This window comes from Apteryx mantelli, chromosome 2, assembly GCF_036417845.1.
Source record: "Apteryx mantelli isolate bAptMan1 chromosome 2, bAptMan1.hap1, whole genome shotgun sequence".
Lineage (NCBI taxonomy): Eukaryota > Metazoa > Chordata > Aves > Apterygiformes > Apterygidae > Apteryx > Apteryx mantelli.
The window spans coordinates 41,130,450-41,151,874 of NC_089979.1; the positions used below are offsets into that span (position 1 = coordinate 41,130,450).

General features: G+C 38.0%; 1 protein-coding gene across 6 annotated transcripts in view; it reads left to right on the forward strand.

Annotated features, from left to right (window-relative positions):
• SULF1 (sulfatase 1) overlaps nt 1-21,425 on the forward strand; it is a 129,589-nt gene that overhangs the window by 11,952 nt on the left and 96,212 nt on the right. For all 6 annotated transcript variants that reach the window (XM_067290537.1, XM_067290539.1, XM_067290538.1 and 3 more), the window contains 2 exons: nt 10,533-10,600; nt 12,957-13,054. The gene's annotated coding sequence lies outside the window, so the exon portion shown is untranslated. The remainder of the gene's footprint in view (nt 1-10,532; nt 10,601-12,956; nt 13,055-21,425) is intronic.

Sequence of the window (21,425 nt, forward strand, 5' to 3'; positions counted from 1 at the left end):
TATTTGGGCAGTCTCCCTGTGAAAGAGTTTCAGAGAAGGAAGGATCTATGATGGCAAGACACTGCTGCCTTTAGAGGGAAGGCTGTCCTGTTCTTCAGTTGTCACACTCCTGAGAGGAGAAGACCTAGGTATGAACCTTTCTCTTGCCCTCAGTGCCAGAAGTACCCATTGCAGAAGTATCCATTTTATTCTGGGATGTCTCCATTTGTTATTCCACAGCAAATGGTACTTGATGGAGCTTTGTTATGAGAGACACCACAACATGCAGAGACAGTGGAAAGAGCTGATTGTGCAGTGCAGGAAAAGAACCAGCCATTCTTTAACCTCAAATTTCATTTTAGTTTAGTTCTCATTTTAATCAAGCCACTTCTTCCCCCTACAATACACAATCACATGATTAACATTATGTTCCCTTATAAATAATCTCAATAGGGATGCTCAAGTCACTTCTCTATCCCTCCATCAAGAATAAAGAAATTTGCCCATCTGCTGCCTTTGTCACAGAATTCCTGTGGAGAGAAGACTTCATTTTTGTGTGCTCTGAACCAGACTCCTCACAAATGTATTAAATTTATTTAATATAGTCACAGAATGATCACAAGAAAATTCAGATTGGAAGGGACTTCAGGAGGCCTCTCATCCAACCTCCTGCTCAAAGCAGGCTCAGCTGTGAGACCAGATCAGGTTGCTCAGGGCTTTACCCAGTCAGATCTTAAAGACCCTCAAGGACATAGGCTGCACAACCTTTGGGGCAACCTGTTCCAGTAATTGACTGTTCTCACAGGGAAGAAATTTCTCCTTATAGCTATTTTGACTCTTTCTTGTTTCAACTTACGTCCCTTATCTCTTGCCTTCCCATCATACACCACTGCAAAGAGCCTGGCTCTGTCTCTTTGATGACCTCTTTCTAGGTCCTGGCAGGCTGCTGTTAGGTCTTTCCTGAAACCATCTCTCCTCCAGGGTGAACAAGCCCAGGTCTCTCAGCCTCTCCTCACAGGCCATGTGCTCCAACCCCCAACCATCTTGGTGGCTCTCTGTTGAACTTGTTCCAGTTTATCACTGTCTTTCTGGTACTGTGGGACCCAAAACTGGACACAGTAGTCTAGATGCCACCTAATGAGTGCTGAGCAAAGGGACATAATCACTTCCCTCAATGTACTGGCTATGCTGCTGTTGATACAGTCAGGATGCCATTGGCCTTCTTGGCTGCCAGGGCATACTGCGGGCTCAGGTTCAGCTTACTGTCTGACAGTAAGGTTGTCCTCAGCAGAGCTGCCCCCCAGTCAGTCCAATGCAGCCTTTATCATTTAAAGGGTTCTCTCTTCTCAGGTGCAGGACTTGGCACTTGTCGTTGTTGAATTTCATAAAGTTCTGCTGGCCCATTCCTTCAGCTTGTCTAGGTCCTTATGAATAGCAGCCCTCCCTTGATGATATCCACTGCTCCTGGTGTCATCTTTCAACTTGATTATAGTCTTTTATATTTCGCTTGTTTAAAGACAGTTGCTTTTTTGCTTAAAACACTTAGTGAACTCAAGCCAAAGTTTAAGGTTTTTTGCTTTGAATCAAGTTTTATTCTTGATTTTTGTCATAAGCTTGAGTTCTTAGTGGCTCTGAGTGGCCTGGGCATTTATAAAAAACAGTATACTGCAACCCTCCATTCCAGCTAGTAATTTGTTCCCGATGTATGCAGTTGTTCCTAACTCACCTTTAAATAGTTCATCCAGGACAAACAGGGCAAACATTTCTCCAAAATATATTCACATGTGATGGTCTCCTTCCTGTTACTGGCCAGTCTAGGTCTGTTGCACCAGACATATTTAAGAAACCTCTTTCAATTTCAGTGGTTTCTGTGCAGCCCAACTAAACATAGTGTTGAAGACTACTGTTTAAGCCATATTAGCTAAAACCATGCAAGGTTTTTTTGAGTTTGGGCTTTATTTTTAGTTATGCATTTTTATTGCCCTTCTCAGAAGTTTGAGACTACTTTAACTGAACTTCATGACTCAAGAAATAGATCTCTTTCAAAGGACTATGGCTCAGGACTATGGTCTGGAGCCGTGAACCCCTTTAGGACTTTGCAGCTCTTCTAGTCAGCAGTGTTGTTTCCCCTGACTTCCTTACTGCTCTTTAGCAGCATTGGCAGTGTTTCCTTCCCTCATCTTCATGTTGCTTGAAGTTCCTCCTATAACTTCATTTTTGGTTCTCAGCAGTGGTGGTTCTTGTATGTTTCTGTAATTTAAGAACTCTTAATTAAAACAATCCAATTTTAGTTCAATGTGCATGTCTTGTTGATGCATGTATTGTCCTTATAAAGCTATTTTTAAATTATATTCTCTCTCAAGATAAAAGCCAGAGCTTTTCAATTTCAATTCATGAACTTAAAACAAAATCCAAAGTGACCCTAGTTTAGTGATTATTCTAGGTAGTTCTATTTCCCAGGCAGCCTGTCTGATTTCCTTCTGGTTGAGTTTACTTATACCTACTCTCTTAAAAAGCTCCCTGTTGTCTAAAATTAAGAATTTTATGAATGGCACTGGCCATTTAATTTATTCAATGCCAAGTATTTAATTAGGAATGCATCACTTCTACCGGCCTCCAGTAGTTATTTGAAAACAAAATTTTAATTTCTTCTGTGGCAGTTTTGGGGCAAAATATCTGAATCACTTCTTTTAGTGAGAAAGTTGTTTGGCATGTAAGAGGTTAAAGAGAGTGGGACCAAGAACATCCTGGGTTTTGCTCTGAGGTCAACTGCTGTCTAACATATTATGCAAGTGATGTAAGTGATGTGACCTCCTGCACCATTCAGCCACTTCTGGAATATTTAGAGCAGAACATCCTTCCTGAAGTTTGGTTCGCATCTGAGCTGTCTTTGTAAGAGCTCCTCAAGGTAAGGGAATAAGCAGAAAGAAACTTTCATGGATTTTTAGAGGGATGAGGCAAGAAAAAAATTGCTTTTGATGCTTGTTTTAAGGTTTAGCATTGAAAATACTGAAAGTAACCTAAACTTCAGTAACCTTTACCTCTTAAACCTGCTTGCTATCCTGCTGTTTTTGACTCACTGAACTGAGTTGCCATGAAGCCAGGCCCGATTCAGTTTTTATTCACCCTTCTTCACTCATTCATCATCTTGTACTCTCTCATTGGTAACCAATATGTGATAGCAGTGGTCACCACAAACCTGCTTAGCTATTAGATGTGAAGATGCTACTCTTTCTGTCTGCAGAAAGGCCTTGTGTACAAAGGCAGTTACTGACTTTTTAAATCATTGCAAACCTGCTTATATAGATGCATTAAAACTGGCTCAGCATTCCTTAAATAACTGCAAAACTGCACCCACATCAACCTGTAGCTTTGCAGTTACCATACTCCCCTAGAAGAGATGTATGTGTGACCTCTCTCAGCAAGGAGGTCTCATTTCTTTCGCAGCGCTCTTTCAGCCATGAGAGCTTTGACCATATAACAATTGAACATGTCCTAGTACCTCCACAAGAGAATGAGTCCTCCACTCCTGAACAGGATGATGTCAGAATTACCCCTCCCAGCTGTTGCCTCAGCCCTGCTCCAGGAGATTAGAAGCCCCATTGAAAATATGAATGCAAAATGTGCTCTGTAGCAATTCCTCACAGCTATTCCAATCCATAGCTTGCATGTAGATTTAAATTGAAGTAGCCATTTTAAAATGGTAGTTAATATGCCAGGCTATGAATGAGAGGCAGTGGAGAGCTCTCCCATTGGGACATACCTCCCATCTGCTTTCTCTGTTAGAGGGACAGTAGCCTTGGGCAGAGGTTTGGATCACAGAAGACTGAACAGCTGGAAGAACTAACTTCTTCAGTTAACACAGCATAAAATGCCAAAAATCATGAATCAAGGCCTTGAGTTTTACTGTCATCTTAGTATCATGCTATCCTGTAAAACATAATGTTAAGGGAAGAGTGCTGATACCAATCTACCAGCAGTTAGGCTACAGGAAAATTTAGCAATATTCAATACAAAAGTTGAGTTTTTAAAAGTTTTTTTAAGATCTAAAGTTGCTTTTTCAATTATGAGCTTTCATAGATCTCCATATTGCTGGAGAAACTCAAAAGATATGTATTGAAAAAACTCTCCCTGGAAGAGGAGAGTTAATATAGCTGAAGCTTGACTCTAATGTAATTTAGACTTTGTGAGTAGGACATGGAAAAATATTGTGTTAGTAAAAAGCTAGTTCCACCATCATGTTTTAATAAGGAAGTGAATTCTTGTTCTGTGTGTGTGTTGCGAAGGGGAGGGGGTGACAACAGAAGTTAATCCCTGTATCCTTAGTGTTAGAATATTTAAGTTAGTTTTCACTCTTTTGGAAATATTTCAGTTCAGAAATTATCTTTTTTTCAGTTCATGATAAGGAAAGCCACTGGTATAACAAGTTACACAGATATGGGAGAGGCTATGCAACCTATAGAACGTAGCCAATTCATAAATACTTTTGCCTCCATCTTTAACCCTGCTATGCAACATGGTAATATGGGGTTTCAACAAAACAGGACTTTTTTTTTTTTTCCTGGGGAACATAACTTTTTAGTATTCTGTATTATATGATGTATTGAGGATGTAAAATGTCTCTGATTAGACTGACAAGTCACCTTTTGTCTGATAAAAATAAATCCCAAATGCACACTGTGCAACAGTGTTGCTTAAGGACAATGGTGTAATAGATACAAATTCATCCCATAATTCCTTTAACCTCAGTAAACATGTTGCAAATGTTCAGTGTCTATTGTGGTAACATAAAGCAAAAATCTTAATTAGTCTAAACAAAACAAATACGTAGAAGAGGTTTTAAGTATGTTTTCAATTTCATAAAAAGCTTCATGTGAATTTGCCTTAATTTTTTTTTTCACATCTTGATTCAGACATAGGCAGATGTATTCATATGTATGTGTTTTCCCCAAAGCACTGAGAAAAATGTCATGTGAGAATTATCTTTTCCATTCACAGTCATGCTGCTATTTGGTCACATTTCAATCCACTGCAAGAAAAAAAAAAGGTAGGGGGAATTGAAAGCATGACAGATCTGTTTGAGCGAGTTCAAACTTCAATGGTCCTGCAGCCCTTAACAGAAGGCAGAGCTCTGCTGTGTCTATGGAATGGTTCCACGTTTCTCCAGAAAAACACTCCAAAACACAATAACAGTTTAACAGCACAGCACAAGAGACTTATTGCTTATAATACTTTTTTTCTCCTGTCTTCTTCAAATAAAATTGTGCGATCTCCAAATCAGAGAGGCAAACTAGTAGTCTTCCTTGCCTTTTAAATGCTTTAGCTTCCTAAATTGTTCCTTAAGTATTTAAATTAAGGTCATCTTGCTTTTTGGTTCATTAATTGTAGTGACATTGTTCTTTGTGTTCAGAGGGTGAAAAGCAATAGTCAGTTTTCAAGTCACAGTGACTTTGTTATTTAAAGTGCTGAAATATAGGAAAAGTCTGCTTTATTAAACCACTGGGTTATTTTTCTGTCTCAAGCAACCTTGTCTGTAGTCTGTGTTTCTCAATGAACAGCAGACTTTATCTGGCTGCTGAAAAAACAAATCTACCAGAACAGTGAGGCAAAGGGAGATGCTGGTACTTTATCACCTAAGAAAGCACATACATAATTGGGGGATCATTAACCCTCATCAAGTCACATCTAAAGAAATTTCCTGCTCCATCTACCCCCTTCATGTATTTTGAGGATCAGCTTACATTTTAAGTCTATGTTGGGCCTGCTGGTGTACCCCAAATACCTAAACTGAGATAGATGTCCTTTTAAATGCAAAGTATTTTTTTTCTTCTCCCACAATTGCATGTTAGAAACACAGTTAAGAATACTTTATAGTCATAGGAGCCCTAACAGTTTGTATGAAAGAGTCATTTTTGAAGAATAAGTGCCTGTTAGGCTCAGTCTATTTCAAGAAGACTCTGTCACCTTTTTGCTATTTCTCAGATCCATTATATTTACTTTCACTTTCCCGAGAGATTAATTCCATTGGAATAATAATGGCAATATTCCCAAAGTAAAGTTCTATTCAGTATTAGTACACTTACAGAAACAAATCTTTTGGTGAAGTCAAAGTAGGAATAATTGCAATCTGAATGTAAAGTGGATTGCTGTGTCAGAGCTGAATTGGATCTTTTCTTTTTTTTCTAAGAGTGTTTATGATATTTTTCTTGCTCACAACGTAGGCTTTGTTTTGCTTTTATTTTACTTCACTTAAGAGTCAAATTTTTAGTTCAGGTTTCTACCTATAATCTAGAAAGTAGAATTTGCCCTTTGTTCTTTTCAAATGTAAGAGCTGTGTCCAGTTTTGTCACTAGCTAGCTAAAGGACTTGGAAGCAGGCTTTAATTCTATATCCAGTGTATCCAGTGTGTTTTTACAATGTAGCAAAATAATGTGTCAGGACAACATATTTTTCCAAATGAATGATCAAATAATATGGCAATATTTCAGTCATATCCACCAAAATCATGATGAAAAATTCAATGAGCAGAGTCTATTGTCTAGGGGGAAATATATATATATATAGAGAGAGAGAGAGAGTTTAGTTTTAAGTTTAATTTAAGGTTTTGGCTCATGATTGGTAAAAGCAGTATTTCACACCTTTCAAAAAGATGATACCAAGAAGTTTTCTTCTGCACTGTTTCCCCCAGAAATAAGGGCTAGAGGGGGTGCTGACATTTTATCCCTCTGATGCTGAATTACCTCTTCCATGTCCAGCATATTGAAGATGGAAGTTCTTTTAACAAGGAGTCTTTAGCAGCATGTGAAACAAATCCTTTAGAAATTAGCCTCCTGAGATAATCCCACTGCATTATGAAAATCTAGAGGCATGTGAGATCAGTTTTAACCATCATCAGTGTTTTTCAAATAGAAATAGATGTTTTTCTGGTCTGCATAGACTGATCCACTGGCTTTTTAGACAATAGCCATTTCCACTGTTTATGCCAATGCTGCCACATGAGTGGTGAAGTCACTAATATTCATGAGTTGCCGGCATTTGGTGCCTTTTTACTACTCATCTTCTGAATCTATTATGAGCAAGGCTAGACAGCATGATAACGGTGCCAGACAGTGGGAGAGCTTTGTGCGTGCTAGAGCTCCCTTATGTGTCAATAATGGAGCTGTATTTCTGAGAAATATTAGGATATTTCCTTTCAGAAATACTTGCCTACTAAAGGCAATGAGAAATGTAAGGCCATAGGAGAATTGAGAACTGTTACATAAAGTGTGGTTGCTCAGACTGCTCTGCAATCATCCCTATAGATGGTCCAGCAAAAAGGGATTGGATAACTGGAACTGGATTCTCCTGTCCATTTATTGGCATTTGCAAAGTTAAGCACCAAAATATTTTCCAGTGTTGTCTTCAGTAAATTACAATTGCAAACAATCATCTTGTTTTTGCAACCTATATGTATAGGATATTTAAACCCCAGAAATGCAGAAGCACTTTATGGACAGAAAGCACTACATTCTCCAGCAGAATTAAGTTATTTCTGGGTGCAATGGGAAGCTGCTGTTTACTGACAGTCTTTATATGGGACTGGTTTGAGGAAGTCATGAACATTGTCTCTGGCTGAATCCATAGAAGGATGTGTGTCTAAGATTTTCATCTTGTCTGAAAGACCTCCCTTCTGGCATCAAGCTGAGCGCGTAAGTTCAGGACTGACTCAGAGACTGAGCCCTGCCTCTCCAGTGATTCACACACAACCCTCCCTGCAGTTCCCTGGATCTTGGAGGTTTTGCAACTGTGTTTCTTCTGTGAGCTCAGATAAGATCATTGCAGCCCCAGGTCATGAATAACAGCCAGGTATTGCCACTTCTGGAATGATTCTCTATCACCAATACATCCCAGTTGTGGAAATATCCCCACATGTAGTATGTCCTCCTATGTCTTATTGGGTATTTATAGCAGGGATTTCTCTTGCTCTCACACACACCCCTACAATCCCCCAGATTCCCAAACAATAGGCAGTCCAGCAGTATCTAAATACCTGCTGTTCAAAGGCAGAACTGTAAATACTAGCCTTGCATTATGGTATGCTGTAAGCCTTTCTCACTGTGTGACACTGTTAAGTCTCAATCCTTACCACAGGCTGGAAATACATTGTGACAAGGCTCCTGGATAAGGTTGCATGGAGAATCTAGATAGTAAGTGGTGCACAGAAACCTAAAGAAGAAAAATGAAAGAAAGAAGAAAAAGAAAATGCTCCTGCAATTTCTTTGAACACAGCAGCATTTAAAGAAAATAATGGATCAGTTTTCAGTAGAACAAAATTATGGAATAGCATCCTTTCTAATGTTAAGTCATAAATGAAGTCCTTTGTGCACCTACTGGAAAGTATTGTATTTTCATACACTCATGAATGTGGAAAACAGAGATCTGGAAACTTTGACAATAGTAGCTACCATCTCCATGTGTCTTTTTCCGCTCTGTAATAGCTAGTTCATTGCCCACTGAAGTAAATGGAAAGATTCCCATTGATTCCCAGGGTACTGGAGTCATTCTTCTGTATATTGTCAAATGACTTATTTCACCATCACTATGCTGAACCAGCCCATCGTTTTTACTTTTTTGGATGTGTAGATAAGTAGGTTCCTAAAGCCAGTGTTCTACTCTGTTCAGTGCTATAAGTGGTTCTTGATTTCACCTTACCATGTGGATGTGAAACTAGCATCTTCAGTGCAGTGGTGAGCAAGAAAGAAAAGGTAAAAAATGAACGTATCTGTCAGAGATATTTTAAACAGGGAAAAAAAAGAGCTTTTGTTGTACATGTGCAGTCAGCTTATTGATTGTGAACAGGGAAGATCTGAGGGTTGTTTTTTTTTTAGATATCTTCCCCCTGTTTCATTTGCTGATCTAAACATTTTTTCTTCATTAGCTTATTTTCATCTAGATAATCCGTTTTCATTATTTTCTCTGCTATTACATTTCTTGGCCATTACAAAACACTTTCCTTCCAAAAGTTATTTGCCCAATTTGTTTCCCGTAACAACAACAATAATAGAAAAAAATACTCTTTTTTATATCAAGTTTAGGGCCAAAATCTGTCCTTTGGTAGTTACATGCTGTCACCCTTTCATTGGGATTTACACTCACGTTCCTGAGGATAAAAATCTGGCCTTTGCATTATGACCCTCCTCTCCGTGTAGCTACAACAACTAACTGTCACAAAACATAGTAAGACCTTATTCATGTTTCAAAACTGAGAGAACAATTTGATTAACTGTCTTTTAGTATAGCTATCCCTTCTTCAGATCCTCTCAGATTGTAGCTGATGGCTAATCTTTCATTGAGTTATGTGCTTGAGACTTGGTCTAGCTAATACAGTAAGTGAAAAACAGCGTCACAAGTGAACAGAAGTCACACTTGTGACTTCTTGCCCTTTCATTATATCACAGATTTTGCTGGGGGGAAAATTGCTTGTAGCACTACTGTGCATTCAAACAACTCCTGTGGGTAGAGGCATGCTGCACTCACCCATCCCTGGTGCTAGTCACCTAGGAGATATTTCTCTCAAAAGGTCAGCAGAGCATAGCTGGCTCCTATGTTGTGGTCAAAGGCAAGCTTATGTGGCTGTTGGGACAGATAAATTATGTTTGAGAGTTTGTTCTTAAATCTTAATGCTTGGACCAAACAAATATGCATGCCTGAGAAGAGAGTATTGAGGGTGTCCACAGAGAAGGTCTAGTCCTCATTAGCTGTATATGACTTCATGTGATGTTAGTGGGGAGCAAAATGGTTCTATGGTAGCTAGTGAGAATCATAAAGAAAACCTTCAGTCTGACTATCTTATTACATCATAGCTTAAAAATTGAAAACTGACCAGGAAAAAGTACATTATTAAAAGCTGGACAGAACCAGTCTTTTAAAGAAGGAGAGCCAAAACACATATTAGGTAATAGAACAGTAATAATATTTTTCACCTCCCCAGTTATTTCAATACCTGTGTATTTTTGTTGCACATTAAAACTGTTCAGTTCAGATTCTGAGCTTAAATTTTCAAGACGAAGTCCCAGAAGACCTATTGGTTTTCACAGCCACTAGCAACCTGAAAACCTTAGAGCACATTGGTTTATTTTTTAATTTATTAGGAAGCGGGCCTAACTGAACATACTGGCTGGAATCTAAATAGGTCTTACTGAATTTCTGCTTTGCACCTGAAGAAGCAGGTTTAGAAAGCTACTGCCCTCTGCAGAATCTGTACACTATCAATATGACCTTCTGAAGAAAGGACTTAAGAACAAGAAAGATAACTGTTGATAAATTAAGAAAACTTCATTAGCTATATACTTTGATGTAACCCTGCCCTGGTGGAATTAGAGGCAATGTTCCCAGTGAGACTTATGGGAAAGGTCTAAATCCATTACTCTATGCACTATCTTTCTTATTGCGTTGGGATATATTCCTAGAAATCATATATATATAAATGAAAGCTATTTATTTTTTCCTTTTAAAGATATCACTAAATTTTTTAATAGAAATTGTTAAAACTTTTATTGTTTTATTTATTACAGTAAGAAAAGACTGAACTGTGGAAGAGTGGGAAAACAATGACAATATTTCTTTCCTGCATAAGAAAAAGGTAAGAATTAGAGGACTGTAATATTGCAAGTACTTATTTTTAGCGTAATAATAACTATGAGGTAATTTGTTAAGTTCCCAAATACTGGCAACTTTTTATTTAAACTTATCCAGACCTTCACAGTCTTGGCAGCCTAAAAGCCGGTGCTTTAAATTCAGAACTCTTTCTGATTAACTGACACAGTGAGTCATCAGCCAGACACTGTATGGGCCACTGTGCTGACCTGTTCTTCATTAGAGAAGCAAAGGTTACATTTTCTTTTGTAGCAGTATATTGGAGATATATGTATTTCAGGTTCCTTGATTTACCCTATCTCCATTTTGGGCTTGTTCGAGGAAGGTTTCTTTCATTTTCTTTTCTCCCACTCCATTCCCTGGAGTCTATAAGTGCCCCAGCTTTCACTGGGATTTCAATTTTTTGGCCTCAGGTGCCCAGCTGTGCATGAAATAATGCTCCCCATATGTATTCATTGGTCCCAGTACTGGTGTCTGTCCAAGTCAACAGTTTTCCTATAAGGTTGGTTTTGACCTTTCAGAAGTTCTCAAATGAAGAATCTAATTGGGTTCATTATCCTCAAAACAGACATGCTTAGTTGCCAGGGTTGTAAAAAAATTGCTGTAAGAAACAGCAAAGAATGCCTGTTCCAAAAACAAAGTGAAAATGCAGAGCTGTGCAAGAGCTCAGGCGCAGCAGGCAACGGGCCTTTGGCTGGGCCCTTTCCAGCATGGTGCTGTGCCAGGTGGACAGAGAGCATGAGGAAGGGGAGCGGACGGGCTGGCGCCCAAAGGCACGAAAGTCTAGAGAGAAACCTTTGGGACGACATGTGGCTTGGGCAGGAAGCCCCTTGCCTGGTGGTTTTAGGCTCCCATGTGCAATGATGCCGTAGCTGCTGGCTGCTGGGGTAGTGGCACCCAACAGCATTAGCAGCAGGGTGACTGCGTGGGGAGCCAGACAACACAACTGACCCATCTGAAAACAGAGCTGGATTTTGGTATGATTTTAGGTGGTGGGATTAATACCTGCTTGGATGGGTTCCTTCACCCAGCTGCCCTCAGTGACGGGAGCGCGAGTGCTGGCACGAGTGAGTGGCAGGAACGCACAGGCAGGGTGGCAGGAGAGGAGGGCACATCTCTCTGGTCAGCAGCTGCCCTTTAATCCAGGTTATGGGAAGGTGAAACTGCTACCCATGCCAGTAGTATTTCCTGCGCTTGTGAAAATAAACAAAACTTTCTCCTGGCTGGAGTCGCCTATGAGATCCTGCATCTTAATTAGCTGCTCAGGTCGGAAGAGGGAAAGCAGATATGAACTGATTCCTGTCAAAGGAAGAAGACAAATGAGAAGTTTAGATTAACACAAGAGATACTGGTAGTTACATTTTAGTTGCCTAAAGACAAAACGGACTGATTTGTGATAGCTTCTAGATGATTTGAGTCATCAGCCAGATGACCTCATTTTACGAAGAATAAATAATTGAACTACCAATTATAAAAGCTAAGACAATTATCTCCAAAACTGACAATTCTATGAAAATATTACAAGTATTCTCAGAAAACATCCTGACAACTTACAGAACTTAGTGGAGATGGATATCTTGCTATTTGAGCCATCCATTAGAACTTTAACCTGGAGAAGTAAAAACTTTGTCAGCCAAACAGTAAGATTAAACTATGCTTAACTTGAAGAGAGACAAGTCTGTTAAATTCTATAGATTTTCCCACAGGGAATACAGAAGCAAATCACTTCCATTTAATTTTGACAGCTAAATAAGATACAGGTTATCAATTTTATACATTTATTTTACAATGATCAGTAGAAATAAAGCTTGTATACAGAGTTCTGGTGTTATGGTGAGTTTTTGCTGAAGGGGAGTGCTATTTCTTTATGAATCCTACAGTCTGTAGAATAGCAAAATTCTACTGTATATTAAAATATAAACAGCAACATGTTATTTATTTAATAATTGGGCTTAATTTCTACTTACCAACAAATGTTTTTGCTAGTGTTCTAGAAGGTTTGCCATAAGTCTTCTCAGGTGTCTTAAGGCACTGGAAAAACAGATACACATTGGTAGGTACTTAAGTAATGAACAGAACACAGGGAAGTCAGGAGCTTTAAAAATTAATGTATGCTCTCTAAGGTTTCATTTATTTAACTATGGTAACTTGCTGATTTGTAAGCAAGGTAATTAGATATGGATTAATTTGGTTCTGCAAGGTGATTCAGCAGGGTAAAGAGGAATGGATGAGTTTAGTTTTGCAAACAAATTCTAAATCCAGTATGAACAGAGCTTGTGTTACAACTGAAGTGTGTGATTCCTAGCAGCTATAAGTATTAACATGTTTTCCTTCTTTTGCAGGTTTCGCTAATAATAAATTCACTGAGCAAGACTTACAGACTTCTGTCCAATGCTATGAAAATTAACCAAGGCACATTAACTGCAGGAAATCTTCAAAGGTACAAAAATAAAATGCTTACCCAGTAATTAATTAAACCAAACAAGCCATCAGCATGTGCTACATAGCCTAAGTATTATGTTAGGTCAATAATTAAGCTGTAGTAAATCTTCTGGAGGTTCCATCCTGCCAAACTTTAAAGGCTCAAGACTAACCCAAGGACCCTTTACACTTCAGCGATCCAGTAAATGGTTATACAGATATCTGCTCAATCCGAATTTTGCTAGCATTAACTTTCTATTTTTCAAGACAACCAGAATTTGTATATGTTGTGATTATCCTGTGAACAAAATGAGTGCCTTTCTGGAGCCTATGAAAATAAATATTTTATAGGCTTGAGTTATGTCAAGATAAAAAGCACACTTTTCCTGCAGGGAAAGATATACATTGAGCAAAAAGTAAAGGTCTGGAATTTTCTCTTGTTTAAGTGAACATGACGATTATAAAAACTAGAAGCTAATCTGGCTGCATGCAGCTGGTCATGGCAGAGAAAAGCACTATGCAAGCTGTCTTGGGTGACTCTGCCAAAGCAATTCCAAAATGATCTGTACTAGTTTTGTTCAAGGCCTGGCTGACTTTTAGGTGGAATTAGGCAGTCACAGCAAGTTGTGTGGTGGCCTTGTGGTGTGGGAATTATGGCACTAGGCTAAGAGTATCAAATCATATGTCTCAACTTAACAAATAAAAATATAAAGCCACATGACAGATCATAGAGCAGGAAGCTTAAAATGTTCTGAGATTTGCTCTTCCCTCATCCATAGTATTTTCTGTCACCTTATTTACATAAAATATTTCTGGCTGAATAATTTGCAACTGTATGTGATTTAATAGCAGGTGTATGTGTGGCAGAGGCAAATTTGGATTTAAAATTAAGACATTACTAGAAATGAAAGACAGCTGGTATACTCAAAGTTTACTTCACATGTGTGAGTCTGTGTATAAAATTCTGTTTGGAACCAGTTAATATTTGATATGTTAACTCATAGTGTATTTTAATTTTAGAAAATTTAAATTACCAGATCTTCAGAAAGAATATAAGATTTTTCAACCAATTAGAGTATTCACAAGGTTTATTATTCTTTAAAAGAGGTATGCCTTTGTAATGAATATCCTACAACTTCTTCCATTAGGATAGGGTTCATGGTTTTATTTTGTTTTTTAGAAATCTAAGTAGCAGTATTTTAAAATTATGTGGCCAGAGGGATTTATGTAATCATCTAGTTAGCTCTCTTGCATAACACATGCCAAAGTATGCTCCTGTTTGAAATGGGACATATCTTTGGGAACAAAAAGCAATTTTGTTTTAAAATTACCAGTGATGAATATCATCACAGGTAATTGTGCAGGATTTAATCTCAATTGCTATTGAAACTGCAGTTTGAATGAGTCTAACTATGATTTCTAGTCATCTGATATTGTTTGACCTTTCCCTTATGAGATTGAAAATCTGTCTTTTTCTCCATTTCTGTTCTCTGGATATGTATTTATAGACTTAGATCAAGTCAGCCCTTAATCCACTGCTGAACTGAACAGCCTGAGTCGTAGAGTCTGTGACTATAAAACACACTTTTTGGTCCTTTGGCCATCCTGCTAATTCTTCTCTGCATCTGCTCCAACTTAACAAAATTTTGAGTAGTTGTTTTAAAGTATGGGCAAGATGTTAAAGAGCCTCATTTCCTCTCATTCCCTTCCTTATGGTAGGCTTCATTGTCCATGAGGCCGTGCTGGGCGTCAGCATGATCTTAATAACGTATTAGGAGTTTGTGTTTATCTGACTGCCTTCATCTCTGCTAAGTCCTTCTCAGAGCCATTGCTTCCAGAGTGACAGTATATTCGTGCAGGTATGGTCTGCCCCCTTATTGTCCCTCCACCTGTGTGACTATATATTGATCCTGTATAAAGCATGTATTTTTTGTCCGCATACAACTTACCAAGAGATCCAGGCTGTCCAATACTATTGATGTAGTTATTGTCTCCTGCTCCAGATCTGTGTTATCTGCCAAATTTTTCTCAAAATATATTTTTTCTGGATTGCTGTTAAAGATGTTAACTAGAGCGGGGCCAAGAAAATGCATGTCTTAGATTCCCCCAGAACTGGAAGTTACAAAGTAACATGAGTTAGACTAGTGATCCTGCTTTTGTTGGAGAAAATGAATTGAATTATTATTTGAAGTGCCTTGCAGTTCTATTCAATGAAATGATAAGTGATCATTTTGATGGTGTTCCCAGTCTACCAAAGGCAGGAAGAACAAATAATCTTATGAAGAACTTTGTATTGGAAGATTTCCAAGCAATTTATGTAGTTCCAAAGGTTAATTTTTTTTTGGAAGTGGCTTGGACATTGTTTATCTAACCTGAGACTTTTGAGGTTCACTCTTCATTGACTACATCATACATTGTTGTAGAGAAATTTTTCAAAAAATTTTATAAACATCCTTTTTCTCTGCAGATTTAGGGTCATGATAGCTCATACAAATGAAACTATCTTATATGCTAACTGTGAGGTATGCATAAATGTAATTCCTATTTGTCAACATTAGGAATGTCTTCAGAATATTTATGAAATAAAGTGTTATCACTTTCACCATGGATTAAATAGTTGGAAAGTGCCAAGAAAAATGAAAAGGCAGCCTTTTGACCTAAAGCTTAAAAATCATGTCTCTTATGTATATAATCTATTAATGACACTTGCAGTGCAAAGACTTTTCTGGCGCATTATCCACTGACATTCCAAAAGCCAACTTCAGCTAATTAAGTCAAATAGAACTTAACCCTTGGGGTCAGATTTTTTTAGAAATGCAATTTCATTAGTGCATATACACATATCCCAGCTCCAGCTCCAAACAGACTTTTGTATTCCAGCTTATTCTGAGACATGTAAGAGTTTGAAACACCCATTTCACTAAATCTGAAAGGAACATGATCTTGAAACAAGAACTGAAGAGACTCGCATTAAGGCATTTCACTCCAAGTTACAGAGCTTGGGAGAGTGAGTCTGTGTGAGGGTTCTATAGGTCAAGAGTTCTGACCTGACCAGTGGTGTCTACAACCAAGAAACCTAGCAATAACTAGGTAGATGTTCAGATGGGTCTCTCAGAATAACTCGGTGAATCCCCACAGGCAGTAGATTCATTAGGAGAGGCTAGGAAGCCAGGGAACATGGACATACTGCAAATGTAAATGGCAATTTTTTACAGTTTGCTACATCACTGTTCATCTTACTGTATGCATGCTGAGGCCACTGTGACCGATCTGTCAGCTGTAGGTATTGCTGAACATCCTGCTAGAAGGCCTACAGCAGAAATATCATCTTTTTGTAGGGTTCCTCCTTCTATGCTGTGATACTTCCTTGTTATTAGTTGTCTAGATGAGATATAGCCAAGTCATGCTGAATCAACAGCCTTTCTCTAGCCAGGATCTTGTCAAGGGTTTTCATCTCCTTGTCTGGAGGCTTTTTCTTTGTCTCTCTCTAAAAGGCTATAAGGAAATACCTACCAAAAAAAGGCAAGTCCTATGGGAAAAATCCTCTAACATAGAGGTACGTCTCTGTGTTGCATACACACAAACATTCAGGCATGCACCCATTTCTGCTGAGAGATATATGCTAAACTCTTTATTTCTGCACCTCTCCGAAGTGAACTCTGCTGTCGGTGACCTCAGTTCTTAGTCCATTAGCATATTCCACTTTTGGAAACGAAATTCATTCATTTTCAACTCTTTTTTTCCTCTCATACTGTCAAGTTTCTCAGTTTGGAAAATAGGATTATAAGGAAGGGGATTATTAGCTGCAAGATACATTTTTTCCCCCCATAAATACATATGGGTAAATGTCTTTTAATTACAACAGATATAGCAGATGAAATGAGATGGAGACCCAGCTTTGCCCCTTCACTTCCTCTTTATTCCCCAGCTGTCTTGCCCACAGCACACTTCTGTCCTGGTCTGGGAGAAGAGCTTCCTGCTTTGTTTTCCTTTAGCCATCAGCATCTCACACAAAACCTATTTCTATGTTTTTCTCTATACACCATTAATTAAGGTCCAGAGGGAATTTTTTACAGCACGTCAACACAGTAGAGTCTGTGAACTTGGCTTTTTCCTTTAGAAGATGAGGCTGAAGATTATCACTTTTAGTATCTCCATAACCTACCACATGTCATTTATATGAAGCAACAGACGCTTGCCTTTGTTGCTGCTCACCTTCATTATATCAGTTCACACCACTAGAGCTCCAAAGGAGAAGTATGGTTTTTTTCCCTTCATTTTCTCTTGCTACTTAGTAGAAGGGATTTTCAGCTGCTGATCAGGCTGCTTTAGTTCTTTCCTTACTGGCATATTTGTCTGCGCTGCACACCTTAATAAGGAACACACAGTCAGAAGTTAGGTGTTCCGCATGCTGAGAGCGTACTCAGGAACAGAAAGGTGGAAAAGAGAAAAATAGATCCTAAAAACTTTTCTTCTGGACTGTGCCAAACTGAAGGCAGGAATTTTTGTCTAGCTGTACTCTTAGGATTTCAAGGTCAAGCTTTCAAAACCGGTCTTTGGGAGTATTTATGAACCTTTTCCCACATTTAGGTGGTTGTTTTTTCCCATAAGAGCCAAGACACTTCCCTCCTAACCAATACTGGTTGTATTATCCTGCCTTAGTAGAGAATTGGTACTATTGAAGGGCATCAGAATAAGATGAAGGTAGTCCAATAAAAATACCTTTAATATTGCTTGTAAGGAATGTTTATAAAGTGGATTTTGTAAGAGAATCATGTGTGACATTATTTCCTCTACCTCTTCCAAATATTTCCATTCAAATGGATGTTTAAGAAGAATGCAGATTTTTTTCAGCCACATGCTTCTACCAACAGTAACTTGATCCAGAAGTATCTTACTATTTTTCTAGCAAAAATGCAAAATGTCTTTATTAGGAAGTAGACCTATAGCATCATTAAGATTGTAATGATATAGCCAGGGAATGGAAAAAAAGGAATCCTAGAAAGACAACTCCTCCCTGGCTTTATGTATTGAGATCAGAATGACAAAAGTAAAACAGCTAAACCAAAACCATACAGACAGAACTCCCTAATGTGACATCAGTGGTGACGGAGATACAGTAATATTAAAACTGCAAATGTTTTTTGAGTTAAGTATACGGATAAGATTAACATTTCTTCATACAGGACTTTTTTGGTCATCATAAGAAAAAATAACTTATCTGCAACTGCTTAAATCTGCCTTTAGTGAGAAAAGTACTTGGACAATGTTTACATATGTATATGTGTAATTGACATAGCAATGAAGCAGCTTATTGAATCAGGGCCAAGAAACATTAATAGGAAAACTTTTGAGCATTTGTTGTTGCCTTGCAGATTTACAGATCTTAGACAATATTTCTTTGCTCTTTGTTGCCCCTATTGCCTCCTCAATCTCTTCTCAGAAGGAAGATAGAAACAGCCTATTTTCTGTGTCATGCTACAACCTGATAAGTTTTGAGTTTGACAAGCAATCAGATTATGTACCAGTTAAGTGTAGGCTATCTCCTAAAGAAATGTTGGAAGTGAGGACAGTATGACTTCTGGGGAAAATATCAACCATGTTTTATATGTTATTCCTCATTAGGAAGAAAAATGAATGGGTTTCCAGTCAATTTTGCAGTTATTGATATATTGGAGTGTGTATAGATCAGAAATGAAGTGTATATGAGATATTCTTTAAGTAAGCCATCACCCCACCCTCAGCCCCTTTGGTGTTACACTGCAGTGAGAAAGATGCTTAGTTTATTAACCTAGTATTTAGAAGAATTGAGTCTCAGCTCCTTGCTCCAGTCAAGACTTCCTGTGTGACAGTGCTAAAGTCCACAGGCAAAGGATTGCTACACCAGCTCACAGGCCAATTGCAGAGATAAATGTATTTGAGATTGTGGAGCACTTGGATAATGCAGCAACAGGACGCTCATAAATGCCATTGAAAAATCCCAGGCTTCATGCCCCAGAAGCTACCTGTCCCGCAGTGGTCATGTTTATCTTTAGAAACTGATCCTGGAAGTTGCAGGCCGCCCTGCTTCCCACTAAAGGCATTCGCAGACCCTTAGACTATCAGGTCCAGAGCTTCTATAGGATTTTGAAATCCTTTGAGATGTAAATTAAGACAGTTAAGGTAATAAAATACAACCACTGATTAACAAAGCAAGACCTTATAGCCATTAATTCTATATTTATAGGTAGCCAGACATGACTGAGTGACAGTGTTCAACCATGCAACAAATTGAAAACAAATAGAGATATAATGACACAGTAATTGTAACTGAAATGAAAACATTCTTCACCAGCATTTTTAGATTCTTACACATACACATTAACTTTCTCTTTTAGGTAGAAGGCCTTCCCTATAGCTTTTCACAACTTAAATAGTATCAGATGAAGAAATTATGTACACTGTGCATTCCTGAATATTTCAAACTATGCATAAGTATGGCTATCGTCAGAATACCAGAAGAAAATGAGCGAATATAGTCTTTCTATGAAAATGTGGACCTTGAATTTGGGTTGTGATTTAGGTGAATATGTAAATACCCCAACCAATGGCACAGAAGTAGTGAAGAGCGTTTGCAGATCCTCATGCTAAGGGTATACTTAATATTCTCGAAGGGTTATATTCTTTTGTTATGCTCAGAACAAACACAGTGGAAGACCTTTACACCTCAAGGCAAAGAAGGTGACACAGAGCTGAAGATCTAGCATAATGCTGAAATACAATGGTGCAAAGACATAAAAACTAACTCAAAGAAGGTGTGCCCTGTAACAGAGAGCACAGGGATGCTTATTAGGTGTTTGTTGGAAGAAAAGATGATGGAAGAGAGATGAGTGGGTCTGTTTCATTCCAGGAACATTCTGCAGGTTGAGCTGCTCTTATAGGGGTTTCAGATTTTTAAGAAGGTTCTGGTGATTTTTATTAAAATGCAGCCCTAGCATAAGACCAATATCATGAGGTACCCATGTCTTCTGTGATTCGATGATTATTACAGTGAATGTATTAAAGTTACAAGCATGTAGCTGTGCTGCCCAGCAGGCAATTTTGCAAACTTAGCTTCCAGCTTATAAATCATTAGTACTAAAGGCATAAAGGCTACATTAGACATTTACCTTTAGGAAAGATTTACAGGCTAGGAACTTCAGGTGCCCTGTATACATACATACATACATTTTATATTTATATATATAAAGAGTAACTACTCTTTAGATTATCATCACTATAATATCTGAACAACCCGCTGACCTGGAGGATTTGCCCTAGTGTGTCTGACTAGAATATCATTAACTATTGAGTTATTAAACAAGGTGACATAAAATCCTGTTTAATATTTTTGCATAATTGTTCAGAAAGAGTTAACAGAAAACAAAAAGGACTAAAATGTTCTGTTTTGTTGTTGAAGTAGTTCTGAAGTTTTTTATTTATGTATTAAGAAAAGATTTGTTGAATAAGAAGGTACCACTTTGCAAACCGACTTTTCAGTGCAGGACAATAGTTTCTGTGTATTCTTGATAAGTATGTTTGATAGCAACAAAATACTGTCATATATCAATTTTGAAATGCAAACTTAAAATTTGTGTGCATTCTGTTTGAGTGGCTATATAAGAGACTTCTAGCTATTATGTTACACATTTGATTTTTTTTCTTCTTTTTGCAGCACTTGTGTCTTATAAATAGATATCAACAAAGAAATACATTTTAAAATAGCAATATACTTCACTATATAACAAAAATAAGAAGGATCATTTCACCCATCATTTAAGTGCAGACATTTCAGGGACATGGGACTTTATTGGTGCTAGCAAACTAAACAAGAGCTGAGTGAAGAGTAGAATAATTTGTGCTGTTAAAACCCCAGAGAAAAGGTAAGCAGGACTGAATGCAGCTACCTAACTAACATTTCTGGTATATATCTTAGAGGTGTTTATTTTAAATAATGGGTATTTTCTTAAGCTGTATGAACTCGAATGCTGTTTCTATAAAGGGAGATGTTTGACCTGCTTCAAGCTATAAAAGAAGATTTGTGATTCTCCTAAGTCCACATGCCCTAGATTAATGTTAGTGTCAAACTGATTCTACGTTAAGCTCATTTAATGTACCTTTGGGCTATAAGATGTTACTTTGCCAGCAGCAAGGGTCACATGTTTTCAGGTACTGACAGTGCAAGTAATGACAAGTTGTTTCTGTGTTTGAGCGGATCAGGGTCTTTTAGCATTCATTCAACGAATCTGGCAAACTGTAGCCTCTGCCTGAGAGGGCTCCGTTCCTTTGAGCATGCAGCAGAGGGAATTATTAAACCTCTGGCTCTGAAATCTATAGCTGCATTTAGTTCAGGCCTCCCAAAGAAATTTTTA